At 51.5% G+C, this 18,239-nt stretch overlaps 2 long non-coding RNA genes across 5 annotated transcripts in view; one reads left to right on the forward strand and one right to left on the reverse strand.

Moving 5' to 3' along the window:
• LOC144929411 (uncharacterized) overlaps positions 1-18,239 on the forward strand; it is a 31,372-nt gene that overhangs the window by 4,602 nt on the left and 8,531 nt on the right. The window lies entirely within an intron of this gene.
• Positions 270-18,239, reverse strand: part of LOC144929413 (uncharacterized) — a 31,754-nt gene continuing 13,784 nt past the window's right edge. For both annotated transcript variants that reach the window (XR_013634609.1, XR_013634608.1), the window contains exon 5: positions 270-3,365. This is a non-coding gene — a long non-coding RNA (uncharacterized LOC144929413). The remainder of the gene's footprint in view (positions 3,366-18,239) is intronic.

The raw sequence follows: 18,239 nt of genomic DNA on the forward strand, positions 1-18,239 counted from the left end.
ATCTATCTAACCAATCCTAACACATTGTAACAAAATTCTCTAACCATTCATACCCCACCACCTTAATTTACACCTAGCGAAATCAATTATGTCACTGACAGAAACAAAGAACCAAGCAGAGACCGGACAAACAATAGAAAAGTGAAGGAGTACTTAGTGGTACCTTAGAGACTAACCAATTTATTTGAGCATGAGCTTTCGTGAGCTACAGCTCACTTCATTGCATCCGATGAAGTGAGCTGTAGCTCACGAAAGCTCATGCTCAAATAAATTGGTTAGTCTCTAAGGTGCCACAAGTACTCCTTTTCTTTGTGCGAATACAGACTAACACGGCTGTTACTCTGAAATAGAAAAGTGGGGACCATAAAGACAAAACAATAAAGAAACTATTGATCAGAGATTTCTTGCCAGACAGATGCCATCAAACTAAGTTTTCTTTAACCATCTTAAGATCTGTTTCTTTATCTGGTGATAGTGGGTGTTATTAGGACAGGATCTCTTTCTTAACAGCCTGATATTACATAAAGATGCACAAGTGGTTCCCATCCAGAGCAGACTGCAGAGAGGCAGGAGGAGCAGGTGGCGGAGGAAGGCATGCTCCAACATGCTTCACGCTGGAGTACCTGCACCACAAAGGAGTCTCTGCAGGGCCTGGAGGCGGAAGACATGGACCTGGCTACGAAGGCAGACCAGGTCCTGTCCTCCCTTCTCCAGGGGAAGACTCAGGACCCCTGCAGACACCCAGTGCAGTCCTGGCCAGAAAAACTCCAGAGCTGTCCTGTGGAGCCTGGCCAGGATCCCTGGGACCGGGCTCAGGGTGTTGAGCCAGTGCCAGAGCAGGGACAGAACTAGCTGGTTCAGCACCAGTGCCCTCCCGCACAGGGAGAGACACTGGAGCAGTCCTGTCCATCTCCCTCGCCACTCACCCATCCTGGCCTCCAAACCCTGCCAGTTCTCTGGCGGAGAAGAATGAGTGGCAGAAAGGTAAACATCGAGACAGAGCAGTGGACCCGCGCTCCTCCAAATGGCTTGAAGCGCGGGTGGGGTGCATATAGTGAGACCTTATTGGATATCCTGGGAGGTGGGTGAGCGCAAGGAGGGACCTCTGGACCTGGATTCCAACTGATTGCGTGGGACAACTAATGAGAAAACAGGGTCGGGAGTGATGGTCACAGGTTAAAAACAAGGGTACCAGATGGAGACACCGAGCAGAGAACCCTGGACAGCGCCCACTGCTCCTCAAAGCTGTTGAGGGAGCCAGCGGACGCTGCCCAGTAAAACTCTGCCCGGAGACGTGAGACTAGGGAGGAACAGAAATAGGCCCCACAGTTGCAGAGCACCCCCTCGTCCAACATCCTCCTCCTGGTGTTATAGATGGTAACTTTGGCCAGAGCCAGGAGGAGGTTGATGAGGAGGTCTCACGACTTCGTGGGGCCATGGATAGGGTGTGCGAAAATGAACAGGTGTGGGGGGAAAAATGCAGCCAGAACCTCAACAAGAGGTTCTGGAGGAGCCGGAATAGGGGCTGCCACATGGTGCATTCGAGGTAGGCATGTGCCAGGCTCTCCCTCACTCTGCAGAAGGGGCAGGCCTCGGGAATGGGGGTGAACCACACCAGATACACACCCGTGCTTACGGCTCCATGAAGGAGTTGCCAACCGATGTCTCTGGTGGGCCGTGGGACCAAGGTGGAATAGAGGCTGGCCCACCGGGGCTCCTCACCCTCCACAGGTGGTAAATAGTCCCGCCACTTGGAGTCGTGGTGGGATAAGAGGGTGAGGACATGCAATGTGTGGAGCACGAGCATGTACAGTTGGTCCCTGGGTGTGGTTTGGAAGCGAACCGGCTGCAGGGAGCATAGCCGGCTTGGAGTATGGGAGCAGGGAAGTTCAATGTACCTTTCCCAGCTTGAGCCAGACATCCTCTAGTCTGCATCTGATACCCACGTCCAGATCCATTTCTTCCTCTTGCTCCTCTGCTGTCCATTGCACCTCCCTGTCCCCTTCCTCTAACACGTCACAGTGCAGCGGGCCCCTTTCCTCCCAGCTCCCCTTGGAGATCTGGGGGCCCAGTTGTTGGCAAAAGTTACCGCCTGTACAGGCTCCATATTCCTGTCCTTATTTCCTTTTCCCGCTTGTCCCTGCATGTCTTGAAAAACTACAGCTTCTCGAAAAATTTCATGTTTTAACTCTGGGTATCCCCTAGCTGGATCTATGGGTCCTAAAATTACCTTCATTCTTGAATTCAAACCATCTAACAATGCAGTCTTAAAAGCTAAAGTATTGAAATCCAGTGGGATTCCAGTTACTACTGGCACAACCCCAGCAGCCATGGCCAGTATCTCCTTTTTAATGACATACGATTCCGGGGAGTCACAGAGGCTGTGTTCTGTTACATGGAACAATTTCCCCAGTTGTTGGGCAGACATCACTACCTTCATTACTGTATTCACCCAGTCCCATCTGGTAGCAAGAACACCGTTTACACCTAACCGCTCAACTGCCACCTCAACAGGTAACTATGTAGAAGATACTGTAGACATATCTTCAACTTGTATTAATGAACTCCCTGAAGTTCTCTCCTCCCAAAACTACCTTGACAGCAAGAAGAGAATCCATGCAGAGTCAAGAGCACCCACAGCTCCCACTAATTTGAACAGCTGTGCATACTCAGCCCTGCTGGGGATAGACCCTACTGCATGGATACTCAGAGGTAGCTAAATAAGCAGACTCCAGCTTGGAAATCGAATCCTTGGTATGTTACTAGGATGAGGACTTGTGACTGCCTTGCTGATAAGGAATCATCTATAAGGGAAGAATACTTAGTTCCTACCTTGGAGATCTGAGGAGTAGGTGTACAAGGAAAGGCATACTACTCTTGTTTCAAAGCCTCATGGGAACTCAACCTGTTGGAATAGTAGATGGGATTCCAGATTCCACTTCCACCACTTGTGAGCTGATTGGACATACTAAAAACTTGGGATCGGCCAGTTTGGAAACTCTGCAGAGATGCCGACAGCCAGCATTGTGTAGCTCAGTAAGTCCACAGCACTTCTACTAGTCTGTCACATCCCACATGACCTCTTTCATTCACACCCAGTGAATTACTATCAGCAAATCCCACATTAGCAAACAGTGGAACAGGAAGAGACAGCCACCAATAGATCTAGAACAATCAGGTAGCACCTTTGCTTCCTCATCCTCTCACCGGAGTTGCGGGGTACTTTCTCAGTGCTGCTACGAAATCCAGTTTCTTGTATTCATTCCCAGGTTGGCTTTCTGTGTGCTGTTTAATCCTCTCATCTGAGCAGAAATGGAAGTCAACTGGCTTTGTTACCTGACCAGCAGTTCTCTTCGCAGGTTGTCCTAAAAAGGAGAAAACCCCATGAAACTGATACTGAGGAGGAACAGTTTATGCTCATCCAAATCCTGTGTTCTCTATGGAGTTATGTGCATTCTATCAGGCCTGCAAAGCCATCCTTAGCCCTTTATATTTCACAAGATAGTTAAGCTGTGTTTCCAGGTAGATTTGTGGCCTAATACACTTTAGACATGCCATTTGATATGGTTCCAGAAATATGCTGTTAAAAATGTGGAAAAATCTTTTTTGGTGGATACGTCTGCCTCTGTCTGTTTGGTGATGGTCATGCTGTCTGCTACATGGTGCACAGGTCTGACTCAGACTCAGGTAGAGTTACATCTGCAAGAAGGCAGATGATGGTTGTAGACAGCTCATCCCCAACACTTAAATACTAAAGAACTTGAAATGGTTAAAAGCCTCAGTCCTGAAGTTATGGGGAAGGGGAGGGTCTGGAGACTAAGGCCTTGTCTACAGTGAAATTAATGCAGATTAAGGTAGGGTGTGAATTTAAAGCAGAGTAGTATTCCTCACTAATTCCCTGTGTGAGTGCTCTTATCCTGGGTTAACCCAATCCACTTGGATTACAGTAATATGGAATAAAGCCCTTATTCCAGAAATAAGAGCATCCACACAGGGAGTCAAAAAGAAAAGGAGTACTTGTGGCACCTTAGAGACTAACCAATTTATTTGAGCATAAGCTTTCGTGAGCTACAGCTCACTTCATCAGATGCGTTCAGTGGAAAATGCAGTGAGGATGTTTTATACACACAGACCGTGAAAAAATGGGTGTTTATCACTTCAAAAGGTTTTCTCTCCCCCCACCCCACACTCCTGCTGGTAATAGCTTATCTAAAGTGATCACTCTCCTTACAGTGTGTATGATAATCAAGGTGGGCCATTTCCAGCACAAATCCAGGGTTTAACAAGAATGTCTGAGGAACAGTGGAGGGGGGGGGGTAAGAAAAAACAAGGGGAAATAGAAAAGGAGTACTTGTGGCACCTTAGAGACTAACCAATTTATTTGAGCATGAGCTTTCGTGAGCTACAGCTCACTTCATCGGATGCATACCGTGGAAACTGCCAAGGACGTCTGAGGAACAGTGGGGGAGGGGGGGAGGAAAAAACAAGGGGAAATAGGTTACCTTGCATAATGACTTAACCATTCCCAGTCTCTATTCAAGCCTAAGTCATTATGCAAAGTAACCTATTTCCCCTTGTTTTTTCTTACCCCCCCACCCTCCACTGTTCCTCAGACATCCCCTTGTTTCACCCATTTTTTCATGGTCTGTGTGTATAAAACATCCTCACTGCATTTTCCACTGAACGCATCCGATGAAGTGAGCTGTAGCTCACGAAAGCTTATGCTCAAATAAATTGGTTAGTCTCTAAGGTGCCACAAGTCCTCCTTTTCTTTTTGCGAATACAGACTAACACGGCTGCTACTCTGAAACAGGGAGTCAGTTACCCCGTGCAGACAACCCCTGAGCAGCAACTGGGACTCAGAGCTACTTCTGCACTGCCCCACAGTTTGGACTACAGGTTTTGTATCCCTGTCCATCAATGGCTATTAGCCAGGATGGACCTATCCTCAATGAAGTTATCTATTTCTTTTTTTTTAACCTTCTTATAGTCTCGGCCTTCACAACGTCCTCTGGCAAGTTAGGTTAACTGTGCTTTGTGTGAAGAAATACTTCCGTTTGTTTGTTTCTGAATCTGCTGCTGGGGCAAGGCACCTCTTATTCTCTCGCCAGCCTTAGCATTTTTCCCCTCTGGTAATGGTGGGCCTGGGGTAGTCAGTCCTAATCAGGCAGGGTTTGCCTTCCCCCTTCAGTGCTCCCTTGGTTGTGTCTTCAGGGCATGCCTGAGGGTAAGCCTAAGGGGCGCTACTTCCCCACTCAAGAAAAGGAAATAGTCCCATAGACCCAACAAAGGGTGATACCTTTCCCTGCCTCCTCGCTGGGACAGAGTGTCATCCTGTTGTTTGTCCTGGGGTGTCAGTCCTTCTCCTAGCTGGCACTTGGGCTTGTCTGCTTCCCTTATGGGAAGGAACACGACCTCTCCTCCTGGAGAAGCTAATTCCCTGCTGCTACAAGCCTGGTAATAGCTGGTGTCTGTCTCTCTCTCCTCTCTTTTCCTCACTGGAGGAGGGGTTTTAAAAGGTCTCAGGCAGCCCTTACTTGGATTCAATTAATCTGAGGTAACCCCTTCTCAGTTTGTAGGAGAAAGGGCCTTTAACATTCTAGGGCTAACATATCTGCCTTCCACTACCTTCTTGCAGCCGTCCGCCCTGACTGTATCACACCGCCTATTAATTTCATTTGGTGATCCCAGTTCTTGTGTTATGAGGAGTAAACAACACTTCCTTATTTACTTTCTCCACATTTATAGACCTCTCTCATACCCCCCTTAGTCATCTCTTTTTCTAAGCTGAAAAGTCCCAGTCCTATTAATCTCTCCTCATATGGCAGCTGTTCCAGCTGTTCCCCTCATCATTTTAGTTGCCCTTTTCCAATGCCAGTCTATCTGTTTTGAGATGGGACAACCACATCTGCGCGCAGTATTCAAGCTGTGGGCGAACCGTGGATTTCTACAGAGGCAACATGACCTTTTCTGTCTGATTATCTGTCCCTTTCCGAATGATTCCCAACATTCTGTTCTTTTTTTTGACTGCCCCTGCACATTGAGTAGATGTTTCCAAAGAACAATCCACAATGACTCCAAGATCTTTCTTGAGGGGTAACAGCTAATTTAGAGCCCATCATTTTATAGTTGTGTTACAAATTACACCTGGTAGGACACGCACACAAATGCTGCGAATTACACCTGGTAGGACACGCACAGTTCGAATCTAGGCTGAGGCACATAAACAAAGTCCACAACTGCAGAGTTCCCAAAAAACACCAAGTTTATTACGCTCGAGCTTGGTGCCCCCCTGCTAACCAGGAAGGGACCCCGAATACAGATTATACAAAGGTTATATACCTCTTAGCAAAGCATGTTGCCCTCATGCATCGGAAACCTTAGCCAATAAACAAACCCTTTTCTTATCTACCACCTATCCCTGCTTGCTCGTGCTAAACTAGTATGTTAATTACACAGTATGGTCCTAAAGCAATGCATCAGTAATTTTTATTATCAGGATAGGAGGCCTCACATCAAAGGCCAGGAGATAGGGAGTTAGAGACGGACAAAGAACAGATACCGGGAGTCAAGGCAGGCTGGAGACAAGGAGGAGGATTTTCACAGGAATGCAGTATCTAGGGAACCCTCCTCCTGGTACATGATGTGCTTGCTTTTAGACAATGGTGGGCCCCAAACTAAAATGGAGTCACATATGCTAACTTTTCCTTAACAGTTGGGATGATGTTTTCCAATGTGCATTACTTTGCATTTATCAACATTGAATTTCATCTGCCAATCTTGTGTTGGGCTGACTGTCTTCTGGATACCCTACTGCAGGAAAGAGTAGTGTCAAGTCTCCCATGTGGTCTTTGGGAAGGACAGTCAGTCCCACATAATGTATTTCAATATTTCCTGGAAAGAGTCACTGAAATCCAGACAGCACTACATACGGATATGCTTCAGAGGAGACTAACAGCAGCTAATTGTTACACTGCAAGTTGGAAACCTAAAATCACTCCTGTGATTTGTACTATGGTACAAAGCCCCTGGCACATCTAGGTTGCAAGTCTGAACTCAGCCTCACTCAGTAGCAACTTTTGAGTATTACCATCAGCAAAGGGGCTCTTCCACCTTCAGTCCAATTCCAGATACCCACACATCCTGGAAGTCACCAGCGCACAACGGGGTTATCTCAGCCACCAGGTATGAAACTGAACCACCTTCTTACCCCTACAGATGGGGCCTCTGGGTTAGGAAATAAGCACACTGACAGGATATCATGCACAAGTTCACACAGCTGCTGCATGTGGTGGATTAAGCAGATGTCAGTCTCCAGTTATATCAATATGGGACCATTCATGAAGAGTTGATACTGCTATGTCATCATTGCCCACCTAATCCAGGACACTAAGGGTCCCTCCCCCTGCCATGTGGGAAGAACCACTGGACCCAGGACTCAACTAAAGACGGGGCACAACTGAGAAATAACAGGGCAGGGAGTGGAGATCACAGGTTCAAAACTAGGGAACCAGAGGGGGATACTGATCAGAGAACTCCAGTGCTCCTGAAAGCAATCTCCTCCCAGACATCCCACTCCAACTGCTCTATCACCCCATCCCTCTGCTGGCTGGCGCCCTGGGTATAGTCACGGCAGAAGAGCCAGGCGCGCATCTTCCCCACATCCCACCACCACCAGGCCGAGGTAAAGGCACGCCGCTGCCCTCGCCAGGCTATCCAGAACTCCTGGAAGGATGTCACGAAGTCACGTCCTCCAGCAGGCTCTAAGTGAAATGCCAACAGGCTGGCCCTGGGCTCTCTGAGATGAGAGAGGCCGTCACGGCCACCAGATGGTGGTCCGAGAATGGGGCCGACTGCATGCTGGAGGAGTGGACCCATGCAAGATGGGAGCGTGATAGATAAATGCAGTCCAACCAGGAGTAGCGCAACCTATTGATTTCCATCTGGACATAGGTAAAGGTGGAATTGTCGTCCTGGTGGTGGCCGAGCCAGATGTCCACCAGGGAGTGACGATGGACGATCTCCGGGAGGACGCCCGTGGTGACCTGGCTGCTCTCGGTTCCAGAGCGGTCCCGCCCAAGCCCAGGCACTCACAAGGATGGCAGATGCCTGCTGATAGAAATACACCCACTCCTCGCCTGATGTCGGGGTCTAGATATTGACCAGAGTCAACGTCAACCCCTCCACGCAGGCCTGGAAGTGCAGCAGGCGACCCAGCATGACCTCGGCGACCCCCAGCACCTCAGGCCATAGGACAGGGGAGAACAGGGGGGCCACCCTAACCAAATGAGCGCTGAGATGACTGAAATACATCCCGTCCCCCCATTCCAACTGATGGCGGCGGTTGGATCCATGTAGGTTTCCTGCAGGAAAATCACAGAGTAGCCTCCCACCCCACTCCCAAAGGCAGGAGAGCACCTGGCACCTGCGGAGGCCCACCCTATAGCCCTGGATTTCATTGTGAGGGCTGGGGTGGATCCTTGTGGGCAGGAGTGCTGGCGGCCCGTATTGGCCCCTGCAACAATCGGTTACTGACCTTGCCCAGGGATGGCCCTGCTGCCCCTCTCCTCCACGGGCCCCGCTGGACTGCATATGACAGAGGCAGGGCCCACCTGCTCGTCTGGGCGCGCCGGGGGGGGGGCTACCCCCGGGGCCCGAGCGGGAGCAATGGCAGAAGGAGGAGGGGTGACTATAGGAGCTAGACAGCCAGGGTTGCCGGCGATGGCAGGGCCAGTGCCCTCCCAGATCTCGGGGGTCCCAGGCACCCCTCCATGCTGGGCCAGGGGCCAATCCCTCTGGATGTGCCCCGTCACCCGGCAGAGGTAACACCAGGCATCCCCCGAGGAGTAGTGCGCCCGGTAATGGACTCCCTGTTGGGGCACCAGAAAGGATGCCACAACTGCCTCTGCGTCACGCGCTGCCGGGGGCCGTTGCATTTGGACCTGCCAGCAGAAGGACAGAACGTGATGGAGGGCAGGGTCCTTGCAGCCCAGTGGGAGAGGGCTGATGACAGATAGGGGATTTTCCCAGGGTGCAGCAGAAGGGCAGCGTTGGGAAGGAAGGGCAGGATGGAAGTGAAAACCACCCATATGCCCAGGTCCTCAAGGGGCAAAATGGGACAAACATCCTCCCCGGCCCTTCTCCACTGCCACCTGGGCAGGGGCCTCCCATGCCAGGAAAACGACAACCTTCCTGTACATCTTGGAGGCCGCCACCAGGACCATGGGCCCCACCACCCATGCCAATGCCTGCATGTAGGTCTCCACATGGGGCGAGGTGGGCACCAGGAGGCAACAGACGCCGTGCTTCCTGGGTGGGGAGGGGACCCTGGCCACCAGGGATGGACTGGAGGCGGCGGTTGGGGAAGATGCTATAGTGGCGTGTGGAGGGGCTGTGGCCATCTGCGTGTACGCTCTGGGGGCCAAGGGGGGGTGCCCCTGGAGCTGGTGGAGGGAACAGCAGGGGAGGCTTCACTTTCGGGGCGGGGCTCTTCCCCTGCCCCTTTTTACCGGCCAAGGGGGTTCCCCCCCAACCCAGAGGAGGTAGTGGCCATGGCAGTGGTGGCGTCTGGACTCGTGTCCCCTGGCATCCGCAGCACCTGATCAGAGGCAGAGAGGCTGGCGATGGTCGAGAGGTTAGCCCCAGGGAGAGACGGGAATTAGCAGAGGGGGGCCACAGAGTCAGCAGAAGGGGCACGACCCATAGGTTTCCCCACCATTTTGGCAAGGGGCAGGAGGTGGGGGGGAGGGAAAAGGTCTTCCACTCCTCCCCGCTAGGCTGTGGGCAGGGGAGGAGAGGGCCAATGGGTGGGTGCGCAGGGAGGCCAATTGAGGCAGGGAAGGGGGGGATACCAACTCCTCCAGTGCACTAGGAAGGGGAGGGACCACAATATCATTGTGGGGGGTTCAGTGAATGGGGGGGTGCAATGGAAAAGGGACACAAGCACTTAGGGAGGAGGCCTGGGTGCATGAAACAAGGGGACTGAGTGAGCAGGGGAGCAATGGGAGGTTAGGGAAAAAGGAGACCCAACTGGAAACAGGCGGGGGGGGGGGGGGGAGGAGCTGGAGAGGCACAGGGACAAGCTCTGAAGGCTGGGGCAGGGCAGGCAAACTAACAGTCCAGAGCTGCAGGGGGAGGGGGGCGCAAAGTAACAAAAAACTCCTAAGGGACCAAGGCAGAAGTGGGGGTGGGAAACAAAATGGACAACAAGGGGAAGACAGCAAGGGAAAGGGGGCAAATGCTGTAGGGGGGCCAGGGACAAAAAAGGGTGGGGGAGAGCCAAATGCAACTTGGGGGGAGGCAAGTCCAAGGAGAGGAGGCACGTGCACCCACGTGCGCTTGGGAAGCAGCCTCTGCTTGCTGCTGCAATCTGTCCCAGATGGTGAGAAGCGTGAGCAAACAGCCACGTCGAGGGGCGAAGAGCAGGTCCAGATGGTAATGGGGGTGATGGGTAGTGGTGATGGTGTAGGGGGGAGCAGATGGGCTGGGGGAGGGATCCATACCTCTCCCCCTGCTCCCCACAGCAGCAGTAGCTGCCACCCCCACAGGAGCAAAGATGGAAAGTCTCTTAGTCCAGCAACATAAACCCCTTGCACAGTGTCCCGTCCTCCTCCTCCTCCTCCGCACAAGGCTCCGAAGCAGCAGCAGCGCCAGCCAGCACAGACCCCAGGGTCAGTCGCTTCCCTCCAGAGGGCAGGCCGGCAGGGCCCCCCGCACAGCTGCAGCAGCCGCAGCCAGGGAGACCTCCAACCAGCAGGGCAGCCAGAGCAGACTGGACAGCCACTGGAGTGAAGCCGAGTGGCCTCCCTCCGACCCAGAGAGGGAGGGACAACTGTGAGTCCACCACACTTGGCGGAGAACACGGGTAGCGACCCTGCCCCTGTGAGAAGGAGTCTTAAGCAAGTCAGGCTCCAGTGGTTCCTTTAACAACAGTGGAGATGGACAAACTCAAATTCCTGGCCAAGAGCAACTGGTGCAACAGCTGGGTGCCCAGCAACAGCAGCTACTTCGTGAGCTGTGGGCCCAATGTTGTCAGCAGCAGCAGTGCCCCCAGCACCTGGCAGCCTTGCTGCCTGGTCCCATTAGGTCCCAGACCATGGGAGCACCTGGCCCCACCGTGCCAGTGCGACTGGCCAAGATGAGACCCAAAGACGACCCTGAGGCTTTTCTTGTGACACTTGAGCGGGCTGCGTCGGTGGCTGGAAGGCCTCCCGACCAATGGGCCACCCTCCTCACCCCGCACCTGACATGGGCAGCTCAAACCGCCTCCTGGGGGCTCCCGAATGATGAGGCCAGGGATTATAGACAAGTGAAAGCAGCCATCTTAGACTCCTTGGATATCACTCTGGAAACCTTCCGGTGGCGATTCCACAAAAAGGTCTGTCCAATGGGCGCCAGACCCTAGGTTGTGGCCCAGGAGTTGAAGGATGCCTGCTGGAGGTGGCTGCAGCCCGAGCGACAGACCGTGAATGACGTTACCAAACAGACTGTCCTGGAGCAGTTTGTGCACATCCTCCCGACCCGAGAGAGGGCCTGGATCCTCCAGCACCGGCTGACGACGCTGAGCATGGCCATCGCTCTGACGGAGGACTTTTTAGCCATGGAGACTCTGATCAGGCCAGCGATGCAGGTCCCAGCATCGGGGCCGGGCACCCCGAGACTCGAGAAGAAGTCTGGGATCAAGGCCGACATACAGCCTGGACCCCTCAGACATGATATCTGGGGGAGCGACACCCTGCATTGAGTGGACTCAGTGCCACGGGGGGTGCCGGGACACCCCGATAAGAAGGGCAGAGCGCTGCCGCCAAGTCTGCCCCACCATCCGGCTGTAGCACCAGCCAGGTCAGGGCGCCCTAACGCGGGCATGTACATAGATTCCTAGGACGAGCCGGATATTACTGCCGCTTTATCCCAGGGTTCTCCTCCAATGTGGCCCCCCTTTCCAATCTCCTCAAGAACAAGAGTCCTGAAAGGATCCAGTGGACCAGACAGACAAACACAAACAGACGTGGGCCTAGGGGGCACACAAACACCCCCATCCTCTATATTAGCAGGAAGTTATTCTCACGAGAGAAGACCTATTCTGTAATTGAGAAAGAAGCCCTGGCAGTAAAATGAGCCATGGACTCACTCCGTTACTATCTTCTGGCCGTGCACTTCACCCTCATTACCGACCATGCCCCACTCCGCTGGCTCCATGCCATGAAGGCAGCGACTCGTTGTAGATCTCCGGAAAGTTGCCCATGAAATGGTACTGGGGGCGTGTGGGAGACAGAAACAACATCAGAGCCATGAACTAGCAAGTCTGCAAGTGTACTAAGACATGTCTGTCCTGTTGTTCCAAGAAGGCTGTAACAACCTCACAGAACCATCCTGGACTAAGCCATTATGCCACTTTTAGCACCAATGCCTCTCTACTTCAAGTGGATGGAGGTTATTTTTTCAGAATCGTGCCAACTTACTGGATTTCACCATTGGTGAAACAATAGCTTGCGGCAGATTAGCCTTTGAAAAGGCAGGCTTGTGCTGCAAGACAGTTGCCACATTCTCTGCAGGAGGAACATTCTCCAGACTGGCTTTCAGACCTGTGGGAAACACTCTCAACACATTGTATATTAAACATTTGTAACAATACCACATGGTATACAAGTAATTATGATGTTAGCGAAGCCTGTCATCAACTCACTAGTTCTTGATCAGGGATAGCATTTTACTGTACTTAGGTTTTAGACACGTCATTTACTGAAGTAGCGCCTAACATAGTCAGGCCTAACATAAGAGAGTTTCCCAGGGCAGGGACATTTCCCTTTCCCAAAGCCTCAGCTCAGCAGAAAGCAGACACCCTAGTCTCCCACTGTGAGATACTTACCAAACCATGAATCCACACTCTGCATTCAGAGTTCTGAAATTGATGCAGAAATGACCTACATCATAGGAATAGGAAGATTGGAATTGGAATAGGAATAGGAGACATTTTTACTGCAGTCTTGTCCCCAGAAGTCTGTCACATGTGCCATCACAACTCAGTTTTAGATTAAGCACTGGAAAAAAGTTTTAATTTAGGTTATTTCTCTAAATTCCAAAAGGACTTGTTGCTGCTCCACACAATGGTGGAAATGTTCAATCCTGAAAGCCACCAGTATCAAGCATCTCTAGAGATGGAGGACAGAATGCACCAGACAAGACTCCTACTTGGGCTCAGAAGCACTAAGTATATTGCAACTGCACAGAGAGCATCTGTATCTACTTTTCATGTTTGATTATAATAGTGGTTCATCTAAAGTTTGTTACCCTCTGTGAAGGAGCAGAGGGACTGCGGCCAGGTACAGCAGGGGTTAAAGAAAATCTGTGGGATCAGCTAGCCCTGCCCCACTATACCTGCAGCCAGTGCCAGGCCTGGAGAGGGGAGAAAAGAAGGGAGCCTGGCTCAGTCAAGGGCTGACTGACCAAGAGGCAGAAGCTCTCTGTATGCCTGGCTGAAGGCATGGACCGGCAACCTGCCTGCCAACGTAGCCACTGGAGGCAAAAAGTAAGTCTTCCCCTGTGAAGGGGAGCCTGCAGATAAGCTCCAATTGTGGGGAAACGGGACTAGTGGGGCCATGCCCCAAACTAAAAGGACTTGCATAGGGGAGCAACCCAGGAAAACAGGTCCTGACCCCCCGCCCACGGCTGGGAGAAAGATCCATCTCCCCTATTTAGGGGTTTGAGCAACACAGGATCCTGGACCTGATGGAGAAGGAGGGGTCAGGTTCCCCTATAGCCCCCTAATCAACAATCTAGCCAGTAGGCTGCCTGGCCACAGAAGGCCCTATCACACTCTCTTATTAGGAAGCTTTAGATTCACATGAAAGAATGCCACACCCCTGAATATAGGAGTTAGCCATTCAGCAATGCTCAGAGGCAACACTTTGGGGACAAGCCAGCCACTGTGCCATCCACAGAAGTTAGGATTAAGGATGCTGAGTCCTCCATTTGTTGGATCAATGCTAGTAAGTGTCTAAAGCTTAGATTTTAAGATGATACCATACCTAGTCCCCCAACTGGAAGAGAGAAACATCTCTGTCCTCTTTCATCTGCATAGCCTCCTGGCTGCTGTAAAGTTGAAGAGAATAGGTCTCTGCTACTCTATTCCCTCACCCAGTTTGTTTGGGAGGAATGGACAGTTTCACAAATGCAGAGGATTTTGAACAGCAGCAAAACAGACTATAGTCTTACTAATTTAATTCTACCACTGCTTCCGGGCAAAACCCAGAGCAGCAGCTTTGGCACTGGAGTTGCTTAGGGACTCAAATAAAAACCACGGCATCAGGTCACATTGAAAGTTTTGCAGCCATAAGGGCTAGAAGCTTATTTTGAATGGAAAGTTTGTTCTGCAAAAAGCAATAGCTTTGTTGTGTGCCCCACCACCATCCACACTTGGTAGGGGGATCGTCCCATTCATTGCTGGCAAACACATTTTTTCAAGTTGTGGTCCTTAGTCTGGTGAAGAGAAACCTTTTGCACTTCCGTGTGGCCTTCCTGCACAACTTTGGAGTTCTGTTACCATCTTGTAATGTTAGCATCTCTATAAAAAAAGACTCTCAGTAACACTATTCACTCAGTCCAACCACGCCCTTGTACAATGAATGTTTAATTGCAATACTACAGAAACAGACAAGTGTACTAAACAACAGTGTTGCAATGTCTCTTTAGTTACGCTTACATACAGGTCGGCAATGTAAACCCTTGGAGAATGCCACATCACTGGCCCCATGAGTTTGCTTAGTCAAAGAAGCACTGACAGACAACAAAAGTGTCCCAACTTTACTTACAATAAAAGGCTGAGGCATGATACAACCCTTCCAGTTTAAGTGGCGATATTAGAGACTCATGGATACAACAGCAAGCCAAGAACGAAGTCACAATTCCTTACATTGCAACTTAGGTTGAATTGCACCCTTCTAGTTGGCTGTTGCAAGGCTGGCAAGGTTCCCAGTGGGCATCAGCGCTCTGGGATTACCTCTGGCTTCCCCACCCATTGGCCTTGGCCTGCTGCCCAGATGCCGTCTTCCTCCAGTGGGTCTCTGTTCTCCTGCTGGTTGGAGTTCATAAGCTTTGAGTCATCCCTGCTGCCCACTGCCTGCTTCTGAGCCGCTGTCAATAACAACTCATGACTCAGGGTCCTCTACCACCTCTCACCTACTGCACTCAACTTCTAGCCCTAAGAAGGCAGCTACTTGTGGAGTGGAACGTACCAGCTGTTGAGTAGCACACAGCACTGAGGGCAGAAAGTGGTGGCTTCTGTAGTCAGAAGAAGCTGCAGCAGGTGATGGAGGCTAGCACTATGTAGCCCTCCAAGCTGTAATAGGATCTAGTTAAATACCCTCCCATCCCAAACAGCCTCCGCTCCTTCCATTCCAAGCCCTCCGTAGAACACATCTTTGCCACCAACTCTTTGGTGACCCCCTTGCCAGAGCCAGCCCCCAATATGCAGCAGGCACTAGGCTAGACTAGAGATCCAGACAGCTATGGTTGGCTACTAGACTGGAAGCATTGCAGGAGGAAGTGCCTTCCTTTGTATTTCAAGGGTAGCAAGCACCCTGTCAGCACTCCCACAATACTCTGGGCTTCATGGGCGGCACGTGACCCCCCCGGCTGGGGGAGGCTACTCGCAGCCCCACCCATTCCACCCAAGGCCCCACTTCTTCTGCACCCACCCCACTGCAGCCACCAGCCCCAGCCCCGGAGCACCAGGAGGGCCGCTGGTGCAGCCCCCAGCTGTGGCCAGCACTGCCTGGGGGCTGGAGCCATGCATGTAGAGGGTGGCAAGCTGGGGTAGCGGGGTCTGGGAGCAGAGTGTGGGCGGGGCCACATCTGGCTGTTTGGGAAGGCACAACCTCCCCCAGCCTATGGTACCTACCACCCATGCTGGGCTTCTAGTGACCTCCAAAGACCTAATGACCGTCGGTCCCTACGGGATACGGCAAGGGACTTTTGAGGTGTTTGGGTCTTAGTGATACCCCCTCAGAAGCCTGCTGTGCCCCACTGCAGCCTTCTCTGAGGTTGTTCTTGGAGGAAGAGATTGTGAATGGTCCGATAGGGGCTGGCCTAGAATGCGAGACCTGGATTCAATTCCTGGCTCAGCTATCTAGTCCCAGTGTGACCGTGGGCAAGCGAGTCAGGGGGTCCTGAGGCCCAGGCTATGTACCATGGGTGTTATTGCACTGCCCTACCTCTTGGGGAGGGGGCATGCGGCGTACAAATAGCACCCAGGACAGCATGAAGCATCATAACACAGCTTGGGCAGCTTCAGCCCCCTCAGCCTGCAGAAGTTAAAGCTTGCTGAGGAAGACACTTATTTGCACAGTCACTCCTGAGCCTGGCCTGGAGCTCAACTGCCCGAATGGGTCTGGAAACAACCCCAGCCCTAGGAAGTGGTGCTGCTGAGCGGGCGGGGTCTTTAACAGGAACTGGTTAGGAGAGGCGTTGCCCTGGCTCACCCTCTTCCCTGAGCGGCTGCACTGAAAACCCCTCAGACAGAGACAAACACCTACAAGATCTCTGTCAAGCTTTCTTACAACTACAATACCCACCTGCAGAAGTAAAGAAACAGATTGATAGAGCCAGAAGAGTTCCCAGAAGTTACCTACTACAGGACAGGCCTAACAAAGAAAATAACAGAACGCCACTAGCCGTCACCTTCAGCCCCCAACTAAAACCCCTCCAACGCATTATTAAGGATCTACAACCTATCCTAAAGGATGACCCAACACTCTCACAAGTCTTGGGAGACAGGCCAGTCCTTGCCTACAGACAGCCCCGCAACCTGAAGCAAATACTCACCAACAACCACATACCACACAACAGAACCACTAACCCAGGAACTTATCCTTGCAACAAAGCCCGTTGCCAATTGTGCCCACATATCTATTCAGGGGACACCATCACAGGGCCTAATAACATCAGCCACACTATCAGAGGCTCGTTCACCTGCACATCCACCAATGTGATCTATGCCATCATGTGCCAGCAATGCCCCTCTGCCATGTACATTGGTCAAACTGGACAGTCTCTACGTAAAAGAATAAATGGACACAAATCAGATGTCAAGAATTATAACATTCATAAACCAGTCGGAGAACACTTCAATCTCTCTGGTCACGCAATCACAGACATGAAGGTCGCTATCTTAAAACAAAAAAACTTCAAATCCAGACTCCAGCGAGAAACTGCTGAATTGGAATTCATTTGCAAATTGGATACTATTAATTTAGGCTTAAATAGAGACTGGGAGTGGCTAAGTCATTATGCAAGGTAGCCTGTTTCCTCTTGTTTTTTCCTACCCCCCCCCCCCAGATGTTCTGGTTTAACTTGGATTTAAACCTGGAGAATGGTCAGTTTAGATGAGCTATTACCAGCAGGAGAGTGAGTTTGTGTGTGTATGGGGGTGGGGGGGATGTGAGAAAACCTTGATCTATGCAGGAAATAGCCCGACTTGATTATGTAAAGAGTTGTCACTTTGGATGGGCTAGCACCAGCAGGAGAGTGAATTTGTGTGGGGGGGTGGAGGGTGAGAAAACCTGGATTTGTGCTGGAAATGGTCCACCTGTTGATCACTTTAGATAAGCTATTACCAGCAGGACAGTGGGGTGGGAGGAGGTATTGTTTCATGATTTCTGTGTGTATATAAAGTCTGCTGCAGTTTCCACGGTAAACATCTGATGAAGTGAGCTGTAGCTCACGAAAGCTCATGCTCAAATAAATTGGTTAGTCTCTAAGGTGCCACAAGTACTCCTTTTCTTTTTGGAAAACTGGAGGCAGTGGAAGAATGACCTTTTTGGTTCCAACACAACGGGCCGATGCCCCAGTGCCTAATATAGGAGAGGCAGGGTTTGCAAACAGGCCCTATGCACAGCCACGGGAGCTTCTCTCTCCCCTATGCTACAGGGGCCCAATCCAGCCGAGAGCTTCATGGCTTTCGATACTCAGGGACAGGGCTCGCAGTCGTTACCAGGCTCCCTGTGCCCTCGCATTCCCAAAGTGAACCATCTGGAGCCAGGTGGCCTGGTAGCAGAGCCCAAGTGATGATGCTCTGCCACGCTGCCAGCTCTGGGCTTCTAACTGGGCAGTGGTCCCCTAATTCTTGTGCTGGGAGACAGATTCAGCCAACAGATGAGCCAGGATTAAACTACAAGAGGATGTTATGGGGGTCAGTTTACTTTGCTCCCTCTCCATCTGTGCGCCATCCTTTCCTTTTAGGT

This window comes from Lepidochelys kempii, chromosome 14 (assembly GCF_965140285.1).
Source record: "Lepidochelys kempii isolate rLepKem1 chromosome 14, rLepKem1.hap1, whole genome shotgun sequence".
NCBI lineage: Eukaryota > Metazoa > Chordata > Testudines > Cheloniidae > Lepidochelys > Lepidochelys kempii.